The following is a 20,845-nucleotide window of genomic DNA, read 5'->3' on the forward strand; positions in this document are numbered from 1 at the left end:
ATACCTATAAGAAAATACTTGTAAATAATGATAGTCAAGATTATAAGCCGGGAGAGAGAACACGTGCGATCTGGCATTTCTTCTCATAAAGTCACTAACCTTATAGGATCAGAGATCAGGGTGTCAAATTTCTAACCTCATTTAACTTTACTTAATTCCATAGATGCCCCATCCCCAAATGTAGCCAAACTGGGTGTCAGTGCTTCAAAATACAAATCTGAGGGAGACATGAACATTGTCCATAGCATCTGGTTTTATAACTTTTGTTGTATTTTTCACTTTGAGTTGGTCTTGATTAATTCATTAAGGTTTACATTTAAAGTTGTCAAGAAAAATGCCAAATCAGTTTTACCTCTTTATTCCAATAGGGAGAATTGGTGCCTAATGATTTTTGTGACAAGTATGAGATTTTAAAAAAATCTTGTGTTATTTTTGTTTCTCAGCTGTTTGACAATTGCTGAACCATTATTGAGAGTAGTTACTGACAATTACTGACAACCGTTGAATCTTCAGTTGTTGAATCTTCGGTAGTTGAATCTTTGGTTGTTGAATCTTCAAGAATTTCAATAGTTGCTCTCCGTTTCTGTGTTTTAAATTTACTTTGAAATTCTTTGAGTTTATTGAAGAGACAAAGCAATTTGAACAATTTAGTGTTTGCCTCTCTCAATCTCTGCTTCACATCCTAGACCTTAAAAATGATATAGTTGGCATAGACTTTTACAGATGAAGAAAGTGAGGCCCAGAGGGAAGTGATACTAAAGTCTTGCTACATGGGTTTGTAGTACATGCTTTGGTCTTTTGTCAGTTTATGTAGTTTGAGGTGCAATTGAGACTTGAACCTCATTCCGTCCGAGATGATGGGTGAATTTATTCTACACCTGATGCAGCAGAATCTTAGCAGAAGGAGATCTCTGGGACTCACTCAGACATCTGACCTGTCTTTTCTTAGTAGGCTTACTCAGAACCTGGAAGCATCTCTGCACAAAATGACCGGTCAAGATGGAGTTTCATGGAATGATTGAAAGTCAGGCTGGTGGGTGACAATCTTATTTTTCAGTGGTGGCTAATTCAGCATGTGCCTTGTTGTTAGGTTGCGGCCAACTCTTTGTAAATGGTATCAATCAATATAAACACAAAAAGTTGAAATTATGTACTTCATACAATAATGGATTATTTCAAATTAGTACGGCACTGATTGTAAGGACTCGCTGTGGAGTTCGAGCAAAATTGCCCTTCAGGCCTTTCTGAAGATGAAGTGCAAGTCCCGATTCATTGTAAAGCTTTCGTGTGATCCCTAACCATCCAGAAACTCCTGACCTCCCTTTTCTTTGAGCTGGTCAGTCCAGTGAGGCAATGCATGTGAAAACACCCACAGCCCTTTGACAGAGTAAAACGGGAATCTCCAGTGCTGTTATCATTGGTCCAGAATATATGGTATTCATGATGCCTGCCTCTGCAGATTGCTGCAATTCCACATTTTGGTACAAATGATAAGAAACTTTCCCCAAAGAGTAAATGCATTCATTTTTCTAAAACTGAATTTTTGTAAAATCTTATGACGGTGAAGGAGTCATTTGAAATAATATTTCAGAATTTTTTGCCTTGAGGAAGAAACGACAACATGTCACATGACTAATTTTAATCCTAGAGTCCCTGAATGGTCCCGTGTGACTGATGGGTGGTAGACACATTCAGAACTGTCCGTCCGTTCTGTGAGTCTTTGTCTATTTGCAAGTCTACTATTGCAGTATCCTGCTTCAAACACCTTCACAATCTTTCTTCTAGGATATCATAGACTCCCGGGTTTATTTCAGCTGTGGAAGAGACTGCTCTTTGCAGCCTAATCCAGAAATACCAGCAATAGTATTAACAATCTAATTTGGTTTCTTCAATTCAATGTTAGGACAGTAAAATTAATTAACATACAGGTTTTTATACAGAATTGGTAGGTGATATGATTGTTACATCATTAAAAAATAGAAAACATGCTCACTAGCTAAATTTTTGATGGATAACAGCAATGACAGTAAGCTTTTTTGTTGCTCTTTTTCGAGATGTCTACCCGGCATCTAGTAAACATGACTTTATATCTGTAAAAATAAATGATCTGTAAAAATCAATGATCTGTAAAAATCAGCTTATTTATTAGTTTTGGTGGATACACAATATAGGATTATGAGGAAATAAACTAAATAACCTTCATTCTTCACAGGTGGTCATTCATATTACTGAGGGGACATTGAATCATTATGCAATTGCCTCTTTATTGAACAAAGAACAGTAGATCTGAAAGTCCATTTATTTCTATAAACAGTACATCTGCTAAAATTTAGATATATTATTTTTTAAATTTCATTTTAATACTTTGTCATCGTCTCCAAAGAATCATCTATTTTCAATGTTGACATACTTTTTACACCATTTATATGTTCTTTAGACTGTTTTTAATCTAAAATTACTTATATCACATTAGATGGTATAAATTCTCTTCTAAGCAGCATATCTCTGTAGGTAACCTTCACTTAATCACTAAAGAGAAAATTCTAAATCTTTAGTATTTACTGAACGAATCACTTGATACTTCTAATTATCGGTAGTAGATTTGATAGCAATCAGGTCTGCAGTGAGTAACTGGTGAATTCCATTTTATAATTAATTCCTTTTTCTGAATCAACCTGGCCAAATTGGGAAAGAGAACATACTGTTTATCTCGTGAAAAACAAAAAGAAAGGAAAGAAACATTTTTCTTTACTTCTCTAAGCGTTCTTACATTGATATGTGTGGCTTCCTAAGGTTTTGTATTGTTTGTTTTGTTCTTAGAGGATAAATGCCTACTTAACTTTTTTGTTAAGTTAAAGTCCTACTGACTTTTTCAAGTCAGGAGGGGGAATTATCCACTAGACTAGAACAATGTACTGCTGAGGGGGTGAAGTCATTAGGTGTCCTGGTGTAATAGCTGGTCTTTCTTAGCAATTTTAGGTAACTCCGAAGAAACTCCCCAGTGAGATAAGAATATGCATGTAGCTTTGTTTCCTTCTGCCTCTCTCCTCTATCTGGGTTCTTCTTTTGTTCCTGTTATTTTCTGGAAACCCAGGTTTAATAGGTCCCTCCTATAACCCTGCTGCTCAAAGTATGGTCCATGGACCAGGGGTGGCAGCAGCAACACCAGGAGGCTCGTCAGAAATGCAGGACTCTAGGCGCACCTTGGACCTCCCGAGTCAGATCTGCATTTTAACTCTTAATAGTCCCTCACCTTCCCTCAGGTGAATCCTGGGCATGTGGGAGCTTTTCCTAGATTTTCCTTAGTACCTGGCCTGCCCAGCTCATCACTCCAGTAATTAATCCTCATATTTACAATATAAAAGGCAGGCCCAAACTATAGGGTGATACATCAGTTTAAATGTGTTACTGAGACTTGGTCCAGCAGTTTTCCATATGATGACATATTCCCATGGGTTGTCGAAGTGTCAGGCAAGAAAAAGCAGAAGCTACCGCTTTGAGTTTCACATATGTATTTCCTATATGGGTATAATTCAAGTTCCAGAAAGAATTTAGGTCCGCTGTATCCCTCACTTCCATTGTGTACTCCTATCTCAGGCTTCCCCATTTCTGGATGGCCACTCCAGTAAGAGGTCTGGTGTTGGGGCAGGTGTGTCCTAGTGAAAGCAGGGGAGGATGAGGCAGGATAATGACGCTGAACATCCCAGGTGGACTTTGTGTGGGAGCTGAAACTGAACCTGAGGTCTGAAGACCCAGGCTCAGGTGTCAGCCTGAGATGTGAGACATTGTGTAAAGTCAAAGTGAGGACATGCTGATGTCTTTTCCTTTCTTTATTCACATGCCATTCCCTATAAACAGTACACTTGAAAATTTGTCTCAGAGCATTTTGCTTTTCCTCTGGGGAAATGTAAGAGAAAATTATATGTGTAGGGTAGAAACATGTTAATTGTGTATTAATTTATTCTAGAAGGGATGCAGGATTATTACTTTTGAGTGGGTCTAGAGTTCAAGGCAAATAGTGATTTCTGCGCATGACTGATGGTGGGACCTCAGACAGGGCACTTTACCCACCTGCAGTTGTATTTCCTCTATAAAATTGGAGCAATGACACTGCCTTACATAATTCAAGGGCTATTGTGGTGTATGCCGCTAAGGAGTTAATATAAAGTTGCAAATACTTGAACAAGTCTTTTCATTTTTAAAATAAAATCAAAACCAATATCTAAAGATTATCTTATATATGCAATCATATTCCACATGTAATTTTGGTTGATGCCTTCAAAGTATAAATTTATGACCTTCAACTTCAGAGACACAGGAGAAATAGAATTATTCAGTGTTTTACTGTCAACAATGTTTCTCCAAGTGTAGTTCTCAGATCTATCTGCCTCAGCATCCCCAGGGGTCTTTGTGAAGCGTGTAGGTTTGAGGAATCTTCAGGAACACCATGTGATTTTAGTGCATTCTATAAAGTTCGAGAAGCTAGTTTATGTGTACTTTTATTATCAATGATCAGAAGAATGTAGAGATTTTATTGATGTTCAATGTCTAGGAATTTTGGTTGTATAACAGCTATCCCTAATTTTTTCTTTAATTCTTACTCTTGTAAAAGGAAATTGTATTTCTGTTTTCTTTTTTCTGAAATGTTGTTTGTTCATTCATTCAACAAAGATTTCTTGAGCATCTTCTACAGCTGCGAAGGCTTATTTTCTGTTTAGGAAACCAATTTCATTACTCTTTGCATTCCTACATTACCAGGGCCATACATGCATTGCAAACTGAGATGCTTTGGTCAGATTTCTGGTAAGATATGGACCTCAGACCCAGTCTCTGTTTATGGTCAATAAGCCACCATAAATTTTAGGGTGACTCCTCCCCTTCTCCTGTCTTTGATTTCATTTGTTAAAATTAATTTGCTGTCCTTTCTACCTGTTGGAATATTAAACAGAGAAAAATGAGGATAGAGCAAATCAGGTTATTTTTGCTCTTCCATGCCACACCTTGATGCAGGAAGTTTAAATCCACTTTTTCTATAGTAGAGATTATTGTAGTGGATTTTAGTGGTGTTCAGTTGTTTTCTTATTTCCACTTAGAGAAGTTGCTGATGATGTGGAAAACTCAGTCAGGTATTTCATATGTCTTATTAAGTACATGAAATGGAGAATTAACAATCCTAGACATTAAAATTGTTACTCACCTGTCAGCCTAATTAAGTACTTAACGTTTCTTCTCTGAGTCCACTCTTTATGCTAACAAATAACTCATCAAATTAGTCAATCCTTTACTGACTTTATGTGTGATAGTCAGATATCTTCAGAATAAAAGCATTGTTTGCTTTTATCAAGTGAGCCTAAGGTGGTGAAAACATATACTCAAGCAATCTATTTTGAAGTCAATAATAGCGGAGGTGATCATGTTAAGTCATGTGTTGGATCAAGCCTTTTCTTCCTAAAACCCTTCCAATGACTTTCCACCTCCTTAGAGTAAAATCCATCTTCCTTGCTTTCTGCAAGGCCCTGGGGGATACAGTTGCTTCTCACCTTCCCTCCTTGTCTCAGACACTTTGCCTATGCTTCCTCCACTCCAGACACACTGGTCCTCCTTCCAGTCCTCCAGTAGAAGGCTAATTCTTGCTGGCACCATGTTTTGGCTGGGATTTCTGCAAACCACTGGGAAGCCTTTTGAAAGTTTGAAGCTGGCATGATTTGATTAAGAAGAAATGAATGAATAAATGAATGGATGAATTTACATCAAATTGAGGGGAAAGCACTTTTTTTTTTTCACAAACAGGAACTTAGGCATTTTGCAGAGCACTCTGAAATGTTTTAAATGTCAGTGATTGATAAACGTATTATGAACTAGTGAGAGGTCTTTCTGAGTGTATTTACAATGAGTTTAAATATGGTCGAGTTAGGATTAGCATTCTCAGAACAGACCTGAATCCAAGCTTAGAAACTGGAATTTACATATAAATAGAAAATTAAATCAGTTTTCTAAACAGGTATTTTTGAAAATCCAATAACAGGTTAACAAATTTAAGGTTTATACAGAGAGAATATTTTTGACTTAATTTTAATTAAACTTCACAAAGTATTCTATTGATAAATGGGAATGGAACAAAGCATTCTCTCAGCATTCCAAATAGCATTGAAAGATGTTGATGGCTTAAAAAAAAGAAAAAAGAAATGATCCCAGGCTGCCTGTCTGTTACCCAGCCAAGTAGTTCATAACAAAAGGCAGGTTAAAACACTTCATTCCACAGAGGTGTGTTGGGAGTTGTGAGACATTATGTAAAGTTAAAGCAAGAACACGGTGATGTCTTTTCCTCCCTTTATCCACATGCCATTCCTTATAAGCAGTGTACTTGAAAGTTTGTCTCAGAGCTTTTTGCTTTTCCTCTGGGGAAATGCGAAAGAAAATTATCTGTGTAGAATGGGAACATGTTGATGTGCATTAATTTATTCTAGAAGAGATGCAGGATTATTACTTTTGAGTGGGACTGGAGTTCAAGCAAACAGTGATTTCTGTGCATGAACACTGGAAGTGCTCAAGGCTAGTTATCACAGATGTTTGAAGTGGGAAGTGGTTGTGGGATATATATTTAATTGGGAAAGGGAGATATGTATTTCACTGGTATCTCCCTTTCTCAATTTTCTTGAGTACTACCATTGTTGTTTATATTAATTGAAAAGTAAATGGAGCAAAGCCATTACCCACGTTTCAGTGTTGAGTGAAAAGACAAGTGAGGTTAATCCCATTTGGCTGAAGAGCCTAGAGAGATGACCCCGACCCAGGCGTGGAGCAGACCACAGCAGTCGATGCCTTCATAGAATAACCACGTGTTCAATCAGCCTATTTCCAAAGAGGTTCCCTCCGCTTTAACCAATTTCCAAAATTATTATTATGCGACTTTGCCACCGTTCTAAATACCTAAACAATGTCGCTTTCTTTTTTCCTTTTCCTAGTTTGCTAAAAGTTTGTCTAGATTTTCATGGTCACTTGCATCCCGCCGTCCCAAAACATATTTTTGTACCGACTTAATACCCTTTCTTTAGTCCAGAGTGTCATGCATGCAAATCTGGATGTAAATGGACTGAAATTTAAATATTAAGGTACACTTGCCATCCTTTTTTTACTCTAGGTTGATTCTTTGAGTGTTGATGTTATTTGTTTTTTTGTTTTTTTTGAGGCGGAATCTCATCTCGCTCTGTCGTCCAGGCTGGAGTGCAGTGGCGAGATCTCGGCTCACTGCAAGCTCCGCCTCCAGAGTTCACGCCATTCTCCTGCCTCAGTCTCCCCAGTAGCTGGGACTATAGGCGCCCGCCACCACGCCCGGCTAACTTTTTTGTATTATTAGTAGAGACGGGGTTTCACCGTGTTGGCCAGGATGGTCTCCATCTCCTGACCTCGTGATCCACCCGCCTCGGCCTCCCAAAGTGCTGGGATTACAGGCGTGAGCCGCCGCGCCCGGCCGATGTTATTTGTTTTTATTTTACGTTTTTGTTAACAGAAAAGAGGAGGAAAAGTTCATAAACTAACTTCCATTTTATATAGAACTTACATTTCATACCCTATTCCCTTTCCCCTACCCATCTTGTTTAAAATTTAGACCCTTACCACCAAATAATTACACTTTTTCTTCTCCCAGCCTTTGTTAGTCATGAATAAATGTAATGCTTTTGCCCTTGGTTTGGCTGGAAGTTCATCATTTACATAATCACCATTGTTGGCGTAATGTCACATGAGCTTACTATCCTTTTGTTAGAATTTTAGAAGCTCAATGATTTTGAAGGCCTTTGCAAGCCTAACTGATAACTAAGGAAATACAGAATTGGAAAATACCTGATATGTGTAGCTTCCAGGAAAGATTAAGATATTCTAATAATATTTCAAAATTGGGAACCTCTCTTGGGTTAACTGACAACTTCCTACTATTTTTTTGTGCTATAGTTCATACTTTTTTTTTTCCTTAACCATTTGTAGGTTAGAGAAATTGTATCTTACCTTCGCTCTCAAAATTAAGTAATCCTCTTAATATCACCATCTATAATTTGTGAGAAGTGACTGAAAATACAAAATATTTAAGATTAGGTCTCAAGTTTCAATAATAAATATTTACTTAATAGTGGATTCAAGGACTGGCATACTTCAACCCTTACCACAGACATATTAAAAATGAAATATTTACTATATGATACAATCTCCAAAACTGTATGGTTTAGCAAAGATAAAACATATTAATATTTTCACTGTACAGTGATAAAATAAAATGTTGTAGTGCTTTCAGTATTGTTATTTCCTGGTCAAGATTTTTCCATCATTTGATAAGGTCTAAAATGTTTATATTGGCAAAATTTCAAATTAGGGTTAATAATGCCACTTTTTTTTTTTTTTTGAGACAGTGTCTCACTCGTGTGCTCAGGCTGCAGTGCAGTGGCGTCATCTCTGCTCACTGCAACCTCCCCCTCCCTGGTTCAGGAAATTCTCTTGCCTCAGCCTCCCAAGTAACTGGGATTACAGGTGTCTGCCACCACACCTGGCTAAATTTTGTACTTTTAGTAGAGACGTAGTTTCACCATGTTGTCCAGCGTGGCTGGTCTCAAACTCCTGACCTCAGGTGATCCACCAGGCTCGGCCTCCCAAAATGCTGGGATTACAGGCATGAGCCACTGCGCCTGGCCTAATACCACATTTAGGTGACTAACAATACAAATCCAGTTTTCTATGGTTTAGCCTGAGTAAGAAGAAAATATGTGGGAGATGCTTAACAAAATGTAAATGGTTTTTTACAAGCAAAAGTTTGTAAAGTATGTTTTGGAGCTTACCTTATAAAACATGGTATGCTATCATGTCCTGCTGGTGAGTGTGTAAACTGATACAGGCTGAGTGCATTAGTGTACAGATTCTACTCAGAAATTTTTTCTGAGCAGATAATTGCAGTTGTTCACAAAAATATAGCCTCTAGTATCAAATTAAAATTTTGACAATTCAGGAATAGTTTATGGTAGACACAAATTGTCCATTAAACATAATATATAGTCAATAACATGGAAAGATATTTATTATGTAGTGCTGAAATCAAGTTATACACATATATGGACACACGTATATGTACACACGTGCATACCTATATATTTGAAGACATATGCAGGCTTTCAGAGAAATATTCTGGAAGGATATTCATTAAGGTGATAACTCTGAGCCCTGTACCCAGGATAGAATAATATTTTAATTGTTTTCTTATTTCCTTTTTAATGATTTATTTTTTATTTTTTAAAAAAGTATTTTAATGTAATAATTTTATAAAGTCCTTCAATTTTTTCACTTATGTGAATTTTTTTTTTTTTTTTTTTGAGATGGAGTCTTGCTCTGTCATCCAGGTTGAAGTGCAGTGGTGTGATCTTGACTCACTGCAACCTCCATCCCCTGGTTTTAAGCAATTCTCCCTTCTCAGCCTCCCGAGTAGCTGTGATTACAGGCATTTGCCACCATGCCCGACTAATTTTTGTATTTTTAGTAGTGACTAGGTTTTGCCATGTTGGACAGGCTGGTCTCAAACTCCTGACCTCGTGATCTGCCCGACTCAGTTTCCCAAAGTGCTGGATTACAGATGTGAGCCACGGCACCTGGCCAATGTTTTTAACTAGAATGAGGTCATGCTTACTTCACTGCAAGGATTTTTTTTTTATTTATACAATGAAATTCATCCCTTAATGACTTTTTGAACTGGACCATGTTAAGTCCATATTCTTCAGGTGTTGCTTATTTATAAAATAAAGAACATGATTTCTCTCTTAGTACTTTGTCCTGAGCATTAGTGACTATATATCAAACATAATTTTTAGCAAATTCCTGGCAAGAATTTGTTGTCCTATATGAAAGACATTGTTTTTCAATTATTTTATGAAATTCAGGTATTTTTCTTAGTCTTACACTAAAGTAGGCCACACCCTTAGAAGGAATTTATTCTAAACATATATTTTAACAACTACTTAAAGCAGAGAGTCTTCTAGTTTATCTAGAGTTTGCTTTTGTGAGTTATGAAAACCTTTTATAAAAATGTAATTCAAAAATAAAGGAGAAGAGAAACCATTGGATTCTAAAAGTGTCAGAGCTCAACTAATCTACAGGTGTTGATAGATTACTTCTGAAATGTGAGTTTCTATCTCATTTTAGTGCTTAATTCTTAACTGGTTGTTTGTATGTTTAAGGAATATATCACAAAAATGGAAATCTAATTTTAGTGTAGTTTTTACTGTCTTGATTTCTTTTTTAATGTAATTTTGTTGATTGTGGATTATTTACAATGTTAGTTAAATTATGTAATCAGTGTAAATATATGCAATCATGCAATTTAATTAGGGAAAGTCATTTAGGAAAGTAATGTCAGAATTCAGACATTCATAGCATTTTCGAAATCCTTGGGAACTTTATTTTAAAACTGCTACTTGAATGAATAGTAGTTGATATCCAAATTTAAATGTTTTAGTCCCAAAAAAGTGAAAAAAATCTTACTAAATTCAGTGGAGTGAAATAGTATTGAAAGTATGATTCAGGCCGGGTATGGTGGCTCATGCCTGTAATCCCAGCACTTTGGGAGGCCAAGGCGGGCGGATCACCTGAGGTCAGGAGTTTGAGACCAGCCTGACCAACATGGAGAAACCTCATCTCCACTAAAAATACAAAATTAGTCGGGTGTGGTAGCACATGCCTGTAATCCCAGCTACTCGGGAGGCTGAGGTAAGAGAACTGCTTGAACCTGGGAGGCAGAGGTTGCGGTCAGCCGAGATCGTGCCATTGCACTGTAGCCTGGGCAACAAGACCGAAACTCTGTCTCAAAAAAAAAAAAAAAATGTGTGATTCAGTTTGTGAGTACCCAATATTTCTTTGTTAAATTTATAGTGATGTTGAAATTTCTATTTCTTATCATTGTCCCTTTTTTTTTTTTTGGCTTAGTGTTCTACCATTTTGAGGAAAGAAGCTAAATGAAAACTGATTTTTTTAACTCAAAATCATACGTTTACCTAGAGAAACATGTTTTTCATATCAAAATATGTCACCCCTAATACTAGCTTGAATTAATCAGAATGGGAACTGGGTAAGTTGATGATAATGGTATTATGATTTATCTGATTTAAATCATATACAATTTATAAAACATAATCAGATAGAAGTACAGCTATTGGCTGTCATCTGTGGTCGTTGGGTAAGTCAGCCTGGGCTCAATGTTGCACCATTACGGATTCCAACCCCACAAACTGAATATAATGTTATGACAATATGGAATGAGATTGAGTCTATCAGAGTCTATCAGACGTCTGGCAGCCTGGATTTAATAGAAGGCTCTCAGTGATTTGGGCCTGAGATATTTGCAGATCATGTCTCACACTGGGTACCATTAAAACAATTGATTACATCTGGCCTCTTCTGCCTTGGCCATTTCATATTTTCCATAGTGAGTTATTGGCCATGATTGGTCCTTGTTTACATAATTTTCCATCCCCCCTGGTTGGCGGACTCAAACTTTTCATGCAATGGGACTTAGCTGTTAGTTCAGAGCCCTCATTATAAAATTAGCTCAATATAGGAGACAAGAGCAGTTTGAGATGACTAAAGATGACTAGCAGTGCAAAAGTGTTTTACCAAGTGGTTTTAGTTTATTGTTGTGCTCTGGAACCACTAAACTATCATAATACATGAATTTTCACAAATAAAATAGAAAACTTGAAAATCAATGTAGAATATTTAATATATGACCCCAAATAGCCTAAAGTACAAAAACTAGACACTTAGCTAAACTGGAGAATAGTAGACTTTTACAGGGGGGAAGAACCATATGGCTATAAAGCTCCACCCTCTCATTTTACCAATGGTGGGAGGTTACATACCTAAACATTTTATGCGGTTTCTGGGTTTACGATGCAATGTTCTTTGTGAAAAATCACAAGACTCTTATTAAAAAATAGATTTTCAGATTTCATTAAACGCTCTTTTTCTATTCATAGGTTATCTGTGGATTATGGCTTCTGTGGAAAGAAGCTTATTCCTTAAATAAATCACACAGATTTTATATGAAAATTCAGTGGATGCTCTGAGTTCTTTGATCATTTTCCTTTTATTATAAGATAAGAGGTTATCATCATCACAGTATAACAAGTGCTAAAATTGCCTTGAATTTCATTTTTCTTTTGAATTCCTACTAGACAGTTAATGGAAACCCCTCAATTAATGCAAAGATTAATTGTTTTAAAGTACTTCCCAAATATTTCAAGATATAATAGGAAACAATAACCAATATTACTGTAGTATTACTTTCTGCTCTGTTTTTACCTTAACAACATTTCATTTCCTTCTATTAACAGAGTCAACATGATGGGATATCCTATGTCTTATTTGCTTTTCCTTGCTGAATTGTTTACAGATTTTTGCTGTTTTAAATAGCACACTTTGCCTAGATTATTTTTTCTCCTTTGATTGTTTTCTTGTGTTATATCACTAGGCTTTGTGACAGATTGCTAAACTGATCCTCTGAACGATTAATCAGAGGCAGATTAGACAGGAATTAAGACCCAGCCTCACAGCTTGGCTCTGGCTGCCTCCCCGAACCATCACTGGACTTCTCACATATGTCAATTCCCTCGTATGTAAAATGGGATAATAATTCATGCCAAGCCCAAGCCCATTACTAACCCTAAATGAGAGTTATTATTATTAACCTATCATTAGAAGTAATGTGTAAAACACCTTTGTTTTATGACCATTAATACAGTTTTATTCTATTTATTTTTGATACTTTAGTAAAGGTGTAGCAATACCTTGAAGTTGTCTTAAATTTTATTAATGATGGCTCATTAGGCTTGGTATGCTTTATATTTTCCGTAAGATAATATATCATCATTTCACATAAAGTTATAATGTCTCTTTACTCTTTTATTTAATAGTAAAATTATAAACCATTACATTTTAAAGGTGTAAATTAGATAAGTGTGTATTTTTGTTTTATTTATTTATTCATTTATTTTTGAAATGGAATCTCACTCTGTATCCATGGCTGGAGTGCAGTGGTGCGGTCTGGGCTCACTGCAACCTCTGCCTCCCGGGTTCAAGCAATTCTCCTGCCTCAGCCTCCCGAGTAGCTGGGATTACAGGCACGTGCCACCTCATCTGGCTGAGTTTTGTATTTTTAGTAGAGACTGGCTTTCACCATGTTGGCCAGGCTGGTCTCAAACTCCTGACCTCAGGTGATCCACACACCTCAGCCTCCCAAAGTGCTGGGATTACAGGCGTGAGCAACAGTGCCTGGCCAAGTGTGTATTTTGGAATGAGTGCCTGCTTAATTGGATTTTCCCGTTCTGTTTCGTTTTTTATATATATATATATATATATATATTTAAATTGCCAAATGTTTTTCACCAAAACATTACCCTACAATGGCCCAAACTCCTGCAATGACTTCAAAGGCAGAGAAGGGTAAGGACAGAGAACAGGGAATGTGCAGGGCACTTGCATCTTGGCCACAGGCCTGCATGGTTCTAATTCTCTGCTGCCTCAGAGATTGAACCCTTATGCCTCGAACTTCCAGAGTCATTCTCTGCTCATCTTTTAGTTTTAACTTAAAATTGTTCTTTTTTTTTCATCTAGTTCACAGCCTTTCAATCTCACTGGGCCATGCCCATGTTCTCCAAAAAGACATGTGTTGTCTTACTGATTTCATTAACCACAAAGAACAGAGATGATGAACTGCAATTATAAATGTAGCTAAACATTACCCAACTGGCCAGTGAGCTATTTTGGGGTTAAGATCACCTTGCGTAAATAGAAGCTTTTATAGGTTGTTTCCCATTGTATTCTCCTTTTTTTTTTACCATTTTCTCTGACTACTTGGAAACATGATTAAAATCTTTTTTTTTTGAGACAGCTTCTTGCTGTCACCCAGGCTGGGAGGCTAGAATGCATTAGTGTCATCATGGCTCACTGCAGCCTTGTCCTCCTGGACTCAAGTGATCCCCCAACCTCAGCCTCCCACATAGCTGGGACTGCAGGCACACACCACCATACCCAAATGTTTTTCACCAAAATTTACTAAATTTTGCCGTTATAGTAGAGATGGGATTTTGCTGTGTTACCCAGGCAGGTCTCCATCTCCTGGTCTCAAGCAATCTGCTTGCCTCAACCTCCCAAGTGCTGGGATTAAAGGCATGAGCCACTGCACTCAGTTTAAAATCTTAGTAAGTTAGACAAGAGATTTCATACATAAACTTTTAAGACATCGTCTCAGATGAGCAGTTAACCTAGATAATCATTCATTTATTGATTTTTTTTTTTTTTTTTTTTTTTTTTGAGACAGAGTCTCACTCTGTTACCCAGGCTGGAATCCAGTGGTGCAATCTCGGCTCACTGCAACCTCCGCTTCCCGTGTTTGAGTATTTCTCCTGCCTCAGCCTCCCAAGTAGCTGGGATTACAGGCATGCACCACCACTCCTGGCTAATTTTTTGTATTTTTAGTAGAGACGGGGTTTCACCATGTTGGCCAGCTGGTCTAGAATTCCTGACCTCAGGAGAGCTACCCACCTCGGCTCCCAAAGTGCTGGGATTACAGGTGTGAGCCACCACCGCGCCAGGCCTCATTGAATTTTTATTAAAAAACTTTAGATACGTATTATATGCCAATGTCCATGCTTGTATTGATGGGACAAAACATATAAGCTAGAGTCTCTATTTTGAGACATCTCTGTATCAGTGGTCGCCAAGACTACCCCAGCTTTGGTGATTTTGCTGTTGGGATTCACAAGACTCATCATCTAGTCATGCTCCTGGTTAGGATTTATTACAGCAAAAGGAGACAAAGCAAAATTGGTACAGGGGAAAAGCACATGGGAAAATGTCCAGGGAAACTAGGGCCAAAATTCCAAGAGTCCTTTCCACACACATGTTATGCATTTTATGTTTTCAGGAATGAATTGTTATAACACGTTCACAATGTGAAATATTGTCTATCCCAGAAGTTCATTAAAAACTCAGTCCCCAAGGTCCTACTGTGGGCTAGTCATGTAAACTACCTTTTGTCTAGCATGTACCAAAATTCCAGACTCCCAGAAGGAAGGAAGGTGTTCAGCATAAATCCTATTGTTTGCCTGGTTTAGGCACTGTGAGCCACTTTTATCAGTTAGGGAATGATGGGAACCCTCCCTAAATCTAAATTTCCAGATGCCAGCCATGGGCCAGCCTTGCAAATAGCACTTTCTAAGGATAGCAGTCTCATGCCTGCTGTGTTAACTCTCCTCCTCACAGTGTCACATTCCAGTGGTGGTAGACATAAGAATGTTGAAGGAGTCAGGCAAAGGAGTTACTGGATTATAGAAAAAAACTCAATTAGCTCTACCTGGGGGAGTCAAGAGAAGTTCATTTAAACAGACAATATTGAGCTGAATCTTGAAGGAGTTATCAGATTTCCCAAAGTCTTGGGGTAGGGTAAAGGCTTTCATCCATGCAATAGTAACTATATTCATTGTAGGTTAAGAGACTATTAAATTCTGTGTGATGGGAGCATAGGCATGATGGGGACAAGGAAGAGATAGAAAAATAGCTGGAACAAAAGGATGGAGTGTCTTATAGTTGAGTAGGTATAAGGAGTCATTCGAGGCTTGTCAGAAAAGTGAAGTGAAAAATTTGAAAGGTGTCTCTGGTAGCAAGTGGAGAAAAGGTTGTAAAAGGAAGAATTTGACAACATAAGACTAGATAGGGCTGGGCACTGTGGCCCACTTCTATAATCCCAGCACTTTGGGAAGCCAAGGTGGGAGGATTGCTTGGGGCCTGGAGTTTAAGACCAGCCTGGGCAATAAAATGAGACCCCTATCTCTACAAAAAATAAAATTAAAAATTAGCCAGGCATGGAGGCCCATGCCTGTAATCACAGCATTTTTGGAAGGCTGAGGCTGAAGGATCACTCGAGGCCAGGGGTTTGGGGCCAGCCTGGGCTACAAAGTGAGACCCCATCTCTACAAAAAATAAAATTAAAAATTAGGTGGGCATGGTGGTGTGCACCTGTAATTCTAGCTGCTCAGGAGGCTGAGGTGGGAGGATCACTTGAGTCCAGGGATTTGAGGCTGTAGTAAGCTATGATTGTGCCATTGCACTTAAAGCCCAGGTGACAGAGCAGGACCCTGTCTCTGAAACAAACAAACAAACAGGCTAGGAAGCCAGGAGACAAAAGATGATGGAAATATGACCTGAGGCACCTGTATTAGTCCATTTTCACCATGCTAATAAAGACATACCTGAAACTGGGTAATTTATACAGGAAAAGGAGATTTAATGGACTTACAGTTCCATGTGGCTGGGGAGGCCACACAATCATGGGGGAAGGCAAGGAGGAGCAAGTCACATCTTACATGGAGGGCAGCAGGCAAAGAGAGAGAGGTTGTGCAGGGAAACTTCCCCTTATAGAACCATCAGATCTCATGAGACTTATTCACTATCACTAGAACAGCACAGGAAAGACCTTCCTCCATGATTCAATTATCTCCCACTGGGTCCCTCCCACAACACTTGGGAATTCAAGATGAGATTTGGGTGGGGACACAGCCAAACCATATCAGCACCTATGGTGGGAATAGAATATGAGGCAAACTTCAACCTAGGAGATGCAAAAGTCTTCTTCAGAGCTTGAATAAAATAGAGTGTCTAGGTCCCATTCAACTCCTTAGTATCTCTGGACCAAACATTCTGTAAGCTTTATCTTCTGTAGCTACCTTAGTCTGTAATGCTGCCAGTTAAAACCTCAAAGCTGTGGTAGTCTAGTTTATCGACATACCTAAGGATATAATTAGTTTCTATAGAATTTTATCTTTGATTCTGCAATGAGTTGAGATGCAAAGACATATGGCATTCTATCTTAGCCAAATATTTTCATCTTGTCTCAAATGTGTCTATCCAGCCGATCTGCTTTCAGTGAACAATCAGAATGTTTCAGAGGATTTACAGTAGTGATTCGGTTCACTTGAAAAGTGCAGGTCAAAGTGTTTGTCATAAGGTGCAGTTACATAAGTTGCATGTCAATTTATGCAGTTACTTTTTGGTGGCTTCACATGTCTTATATGTGTGCTTTGTATTTAAAACTCAAAAAATGTTCAAATGTTTTCAGCAAATTAATTAAATGCAAGATATTTTAATAAAATCATTAGAATAATACATAAACATATCCTTCCAAGCAAAGCTTTCTTCTCTTTTGCTTTTGTGTTATATTATAGTACATAATGACAAAAAAGAGACCTGCAAGGTTTGCAAAGAATAATATGAGGATATATACGAGGATACACATGAATTTCCTGTTCTACTCTCAGATTAACTGAACGTTGTGGGGTTTCCTACTAATGTTTATTGGAAAAACATGAAGAATTTTCTACAACAATAGTTTATCTGCTATTATGATCAAAAAAATTGCAAGAATGCATTAAGATCAATGTATATATTGTATTTACAGAAATGTGTTTTCAAAGCTTCCTCTTCTTATATTCCAATGGGAATCAAGAGGTGCATTTAGTGTTTCCATGAGCTATGTGATTAATGACTATGGCCAAATATGTTGGGGAAAATGATCTTTGAAGGTTTTTCCATCAGTGGTTTAATTAACATACAGTAGACAGAAAGCAAACAATCTGTTCAGCCAGACTATTCAAAGATCCCTCCTGTTGTTTTTGTTTTTACTACAGCTGGAAAGGGAAAAATTATGTCACATATATTCCTTCGTCTTCTGAGTAATTTGTTTTGGTGCTGATTTAAAGAGTAATTTAAAATATTTGTATGACTTTGAAAGTCTGTGAAATGCCTAGGAGTAATTTACAATATAGATAACAAAGCTGTGATTTTCCTGATTATCCTGTCTTTATTCTGTAAGATATATATCTTGACTTGTTTTATCTTCTCTAAAAATCATTTAGAAGTGGGATCAAAATCTAACTCAGTTTCATACTTTTCGGTCTTGATGAGCCATGTACTACCGAATTATGAACATATAATAGGATTTCCTCTATGCACGACCAGGTAAACATGTTTATTCATGACATAACCAGAGAGAAAGAATTAAGTTAAAATGCCAACCAAAAGAAGCAACCAAAAGGATATTCATGGATGCCAGGCCCTAAAGCTCACAAATGTTCTCATTAGAAAACCCCTCAGGTTTTTCCTGAGATCCTGTTTACTCTTTACAAACACAATTAGAGCAAGCAAGAGATCTGTTTTCCAAGTTTGAGGTAGCAAATTCTAGGAGGCACAGAGATGGAGGTTTGTCAACATTTGACTGTAACAGCTGTCAATGGTGACAGCAAGCGAGAGATACAAAATCATAAAACGCTGCTAAACAGTGGGGGAAAAAATCAAACCTCAGCTGTCTAGAGACCAAACCTTATAAGTGCTAGAGTAAGGATATATGCTTGTCTCATACCTGTCTGCTAAATTTACTGTTTCCTAATAATCTTACTAAAGGATGAGCTTGAATGTTCAGTACAAAAACAAGAGTTTGACACATTCATCAGACTTCTCAAATTTCAACTTAAGTGGGAAATAGAGACTTTATCGTTTCTAAGTTTTGGAGCTCCTTTTCATTTGTTCTCTAGAGAAGGAAGGCAGGAAGAAAAATAGGAAAGCGAATTTGAGAAAGTTTAGAAGTAGAATCCCATGCAGAAGACTCCTGCAGTATTAGGCATTCCCTTTACTTTCTGTTCTGTACCAGGATCCCAGAAGCTAATTTAAAACGGGAGGGAAGGTGCTAATGGGTATTCCAGAAAGTTCTGTTTTGTCCTATGTTATAAATATCTAAAAAATGGTAAAAATTAATATCAAGGAGGAAGAAGTAACACTTATTTAAAAGAAACCAAGAGCTGCTTTGAAATTCTGTTTTGAAGATTTTAATGAAGAAAAATCCTTTGAAGTTGTAGGTGTTTTTTTTTTTTTTTTTTTTTCTGATTTACATTTTGAAAGACAGGCCTCTGGTTGACACTCTTCCCTTAGTGTGTATGTTTTTTAAATACCATTTTTTTAAATCTGGAATCATTTAATCTATTCTCTGCATGATGTTTGCTACCATTTCTTATCTAGGTTGACATTCTAACAAGGATCCTGCATGGGCTTTCAGTGGTTCCTACATGACTCTTTGTGTTTACATAGCTATGTCAGGGGTGTAATTTGCTAAGAGCTACTATAGCAAATGCAAGGAAAATGCAGGTATCTGACATTGACCTAAGTGTTGTGCTAGGAGGTCTTATCTGGTTGTCGTAAAGTTTTATTGCTTACCTGGGTTATAAGCTGCCTGGTATATTTTTGGTAATGAAGCAGGATATATAAATAAAGCAACTAAAATTGCTTTATGTAGCTTTGCCTAAAACCATAGGTCTTAGAGCCTGACACATTCTCAGGAAAAGCTGTCTGCTTTTGCAGGCAGGATATTTTCATTCCCATTTAAAATATAGAATAACAAAAGCACGGAGACTTTTTTAGAATTATGCCGGATCCTACAACCAGCAAACCTGTTGGAAAGAATTCCAGCCCAAGAGTCCTGGATTTTTCCTTGCACAGTAGTTTTCTCATTACTTAATTTTGCCTAGTCCGATGATGCTTGCTCCAGAAAGACTGTCAACAATTCATTCGTCCACTCATTCAGTCAGTCAATAAACACATTTTGAGTACTATCCAATGGCCAGTAGGGACAACAGTGTTACAAAAATAGATATTTTCTACCGTGATGGTGACAATACTGCTTAGATGTGCTTATTAAACACTTAATGTATGGAGGGCAGGAGGGTGTCCACACTCAGCCCTTTATGTACATGAGTTTTTTTTTTCTTTTCTTCAGCCTCTAACAATTCAATAAAATGAACATAATGCTACATTTCTCTTGCTCTTGGGTTTCTCCCTATGGAGTTTTGGCTACTTTGGTCTCTGTGGTCCTTTTGAGCTCTAACATTCTGTGAGCTCAAGGAAAGGTCTAGATGGCAGACGTCATGGTAGTGTTTCTCTCTGGTATGAGACAAGCATATATCCTTACTCTATGCATCAAAACATCAGACAATAAGAGATCTTTTAAGTGTACTGTGAAACCAAATAATATCCTCTCTGTCTAGAAGAATTACTAGCACCTTTCTGAGTTGAAAAGGAGGTAGTTTAGGTAATTATGCCTGTGATAGGTAGTGGTAATCTTAAGTTAGTTATTAGAGTTCTAAGTAGCTCCATCAATGTATTATAAGCTGCATTAAATACATTTTGGTTTCTTAGAATGTTCTTGTACCAAGGGGAACATAATGGCTGTAATTAAATCACTGCTCTCTTCTGCCTTTTTGAACCCATATCTTGCCAGTTCTAAAACCCGTCCATTCATATCTTTTAGTAATAGTTGGGTGGAAGAAGGCTGTTCTTGTTCAGAAACTGAATTTCCAATACTTGTGGCACGCCTTCCCCTGCTGACCTACCGAAATGAAAGACGAGGAGCAATGATTACATCTCATTTTTTCCTCCTTGAGTAGCAGGATGAGCTGGGTCAGCAAGGCCAGTCCCTGCAGATGACTTTAAAATGCCTTTGTGATTTGATCTCCTTGCCTTCCCATCCATTTCTATAAGTGCCCATCACTGTCATCCTTTAGAACCTGACGAGATTTCAAGGTGAGAATGATACAGATGAGCAAAAGTGCAGTGATGACTCCTGAGGGTCTTACTTATTAGATGGGTCAGGCAATGAACCAAGACTGGCTTGTAAGCTACAAGGTGGTTTCACCCATTTACACGAAGACAATTTCATATATTATTTAACCCGTTCATATACACTGGTATCTCTTTGCTGTCCAGCATGACTCAA

General features: G+C 37.6%; 1 protein-coding gene across 1 annotated transcript in view; it reads left to right on the forward strand.

Annotated features, from left to right (window-relative positions):
• PLXDC2 (plexin domain containing 2) overlaps window positions 1-20,845 on the forward strand; it is a 463,678-nt gene that overhangs the window by 157,955 nt on the left and 284,878 nt on the right. The window lies entirely within an intron of this gene.

This window comes from Hylobates moloch, unplaced genomic scaffold, assembly GCF_009828535.3.
Source record: "Hylobates moloch isolate HMO894 unplaced genomic scaffold, HMol_V3 SCAFFOLD_2, whole genome shotgun sequence".
NCBI classification, from domain to species: domain Eukaryota; kingdom Metazoa; phylum Chordata; class Mammalia; order Primates; family Hylobatidae; genus Hylobates; species Hylobates moloch.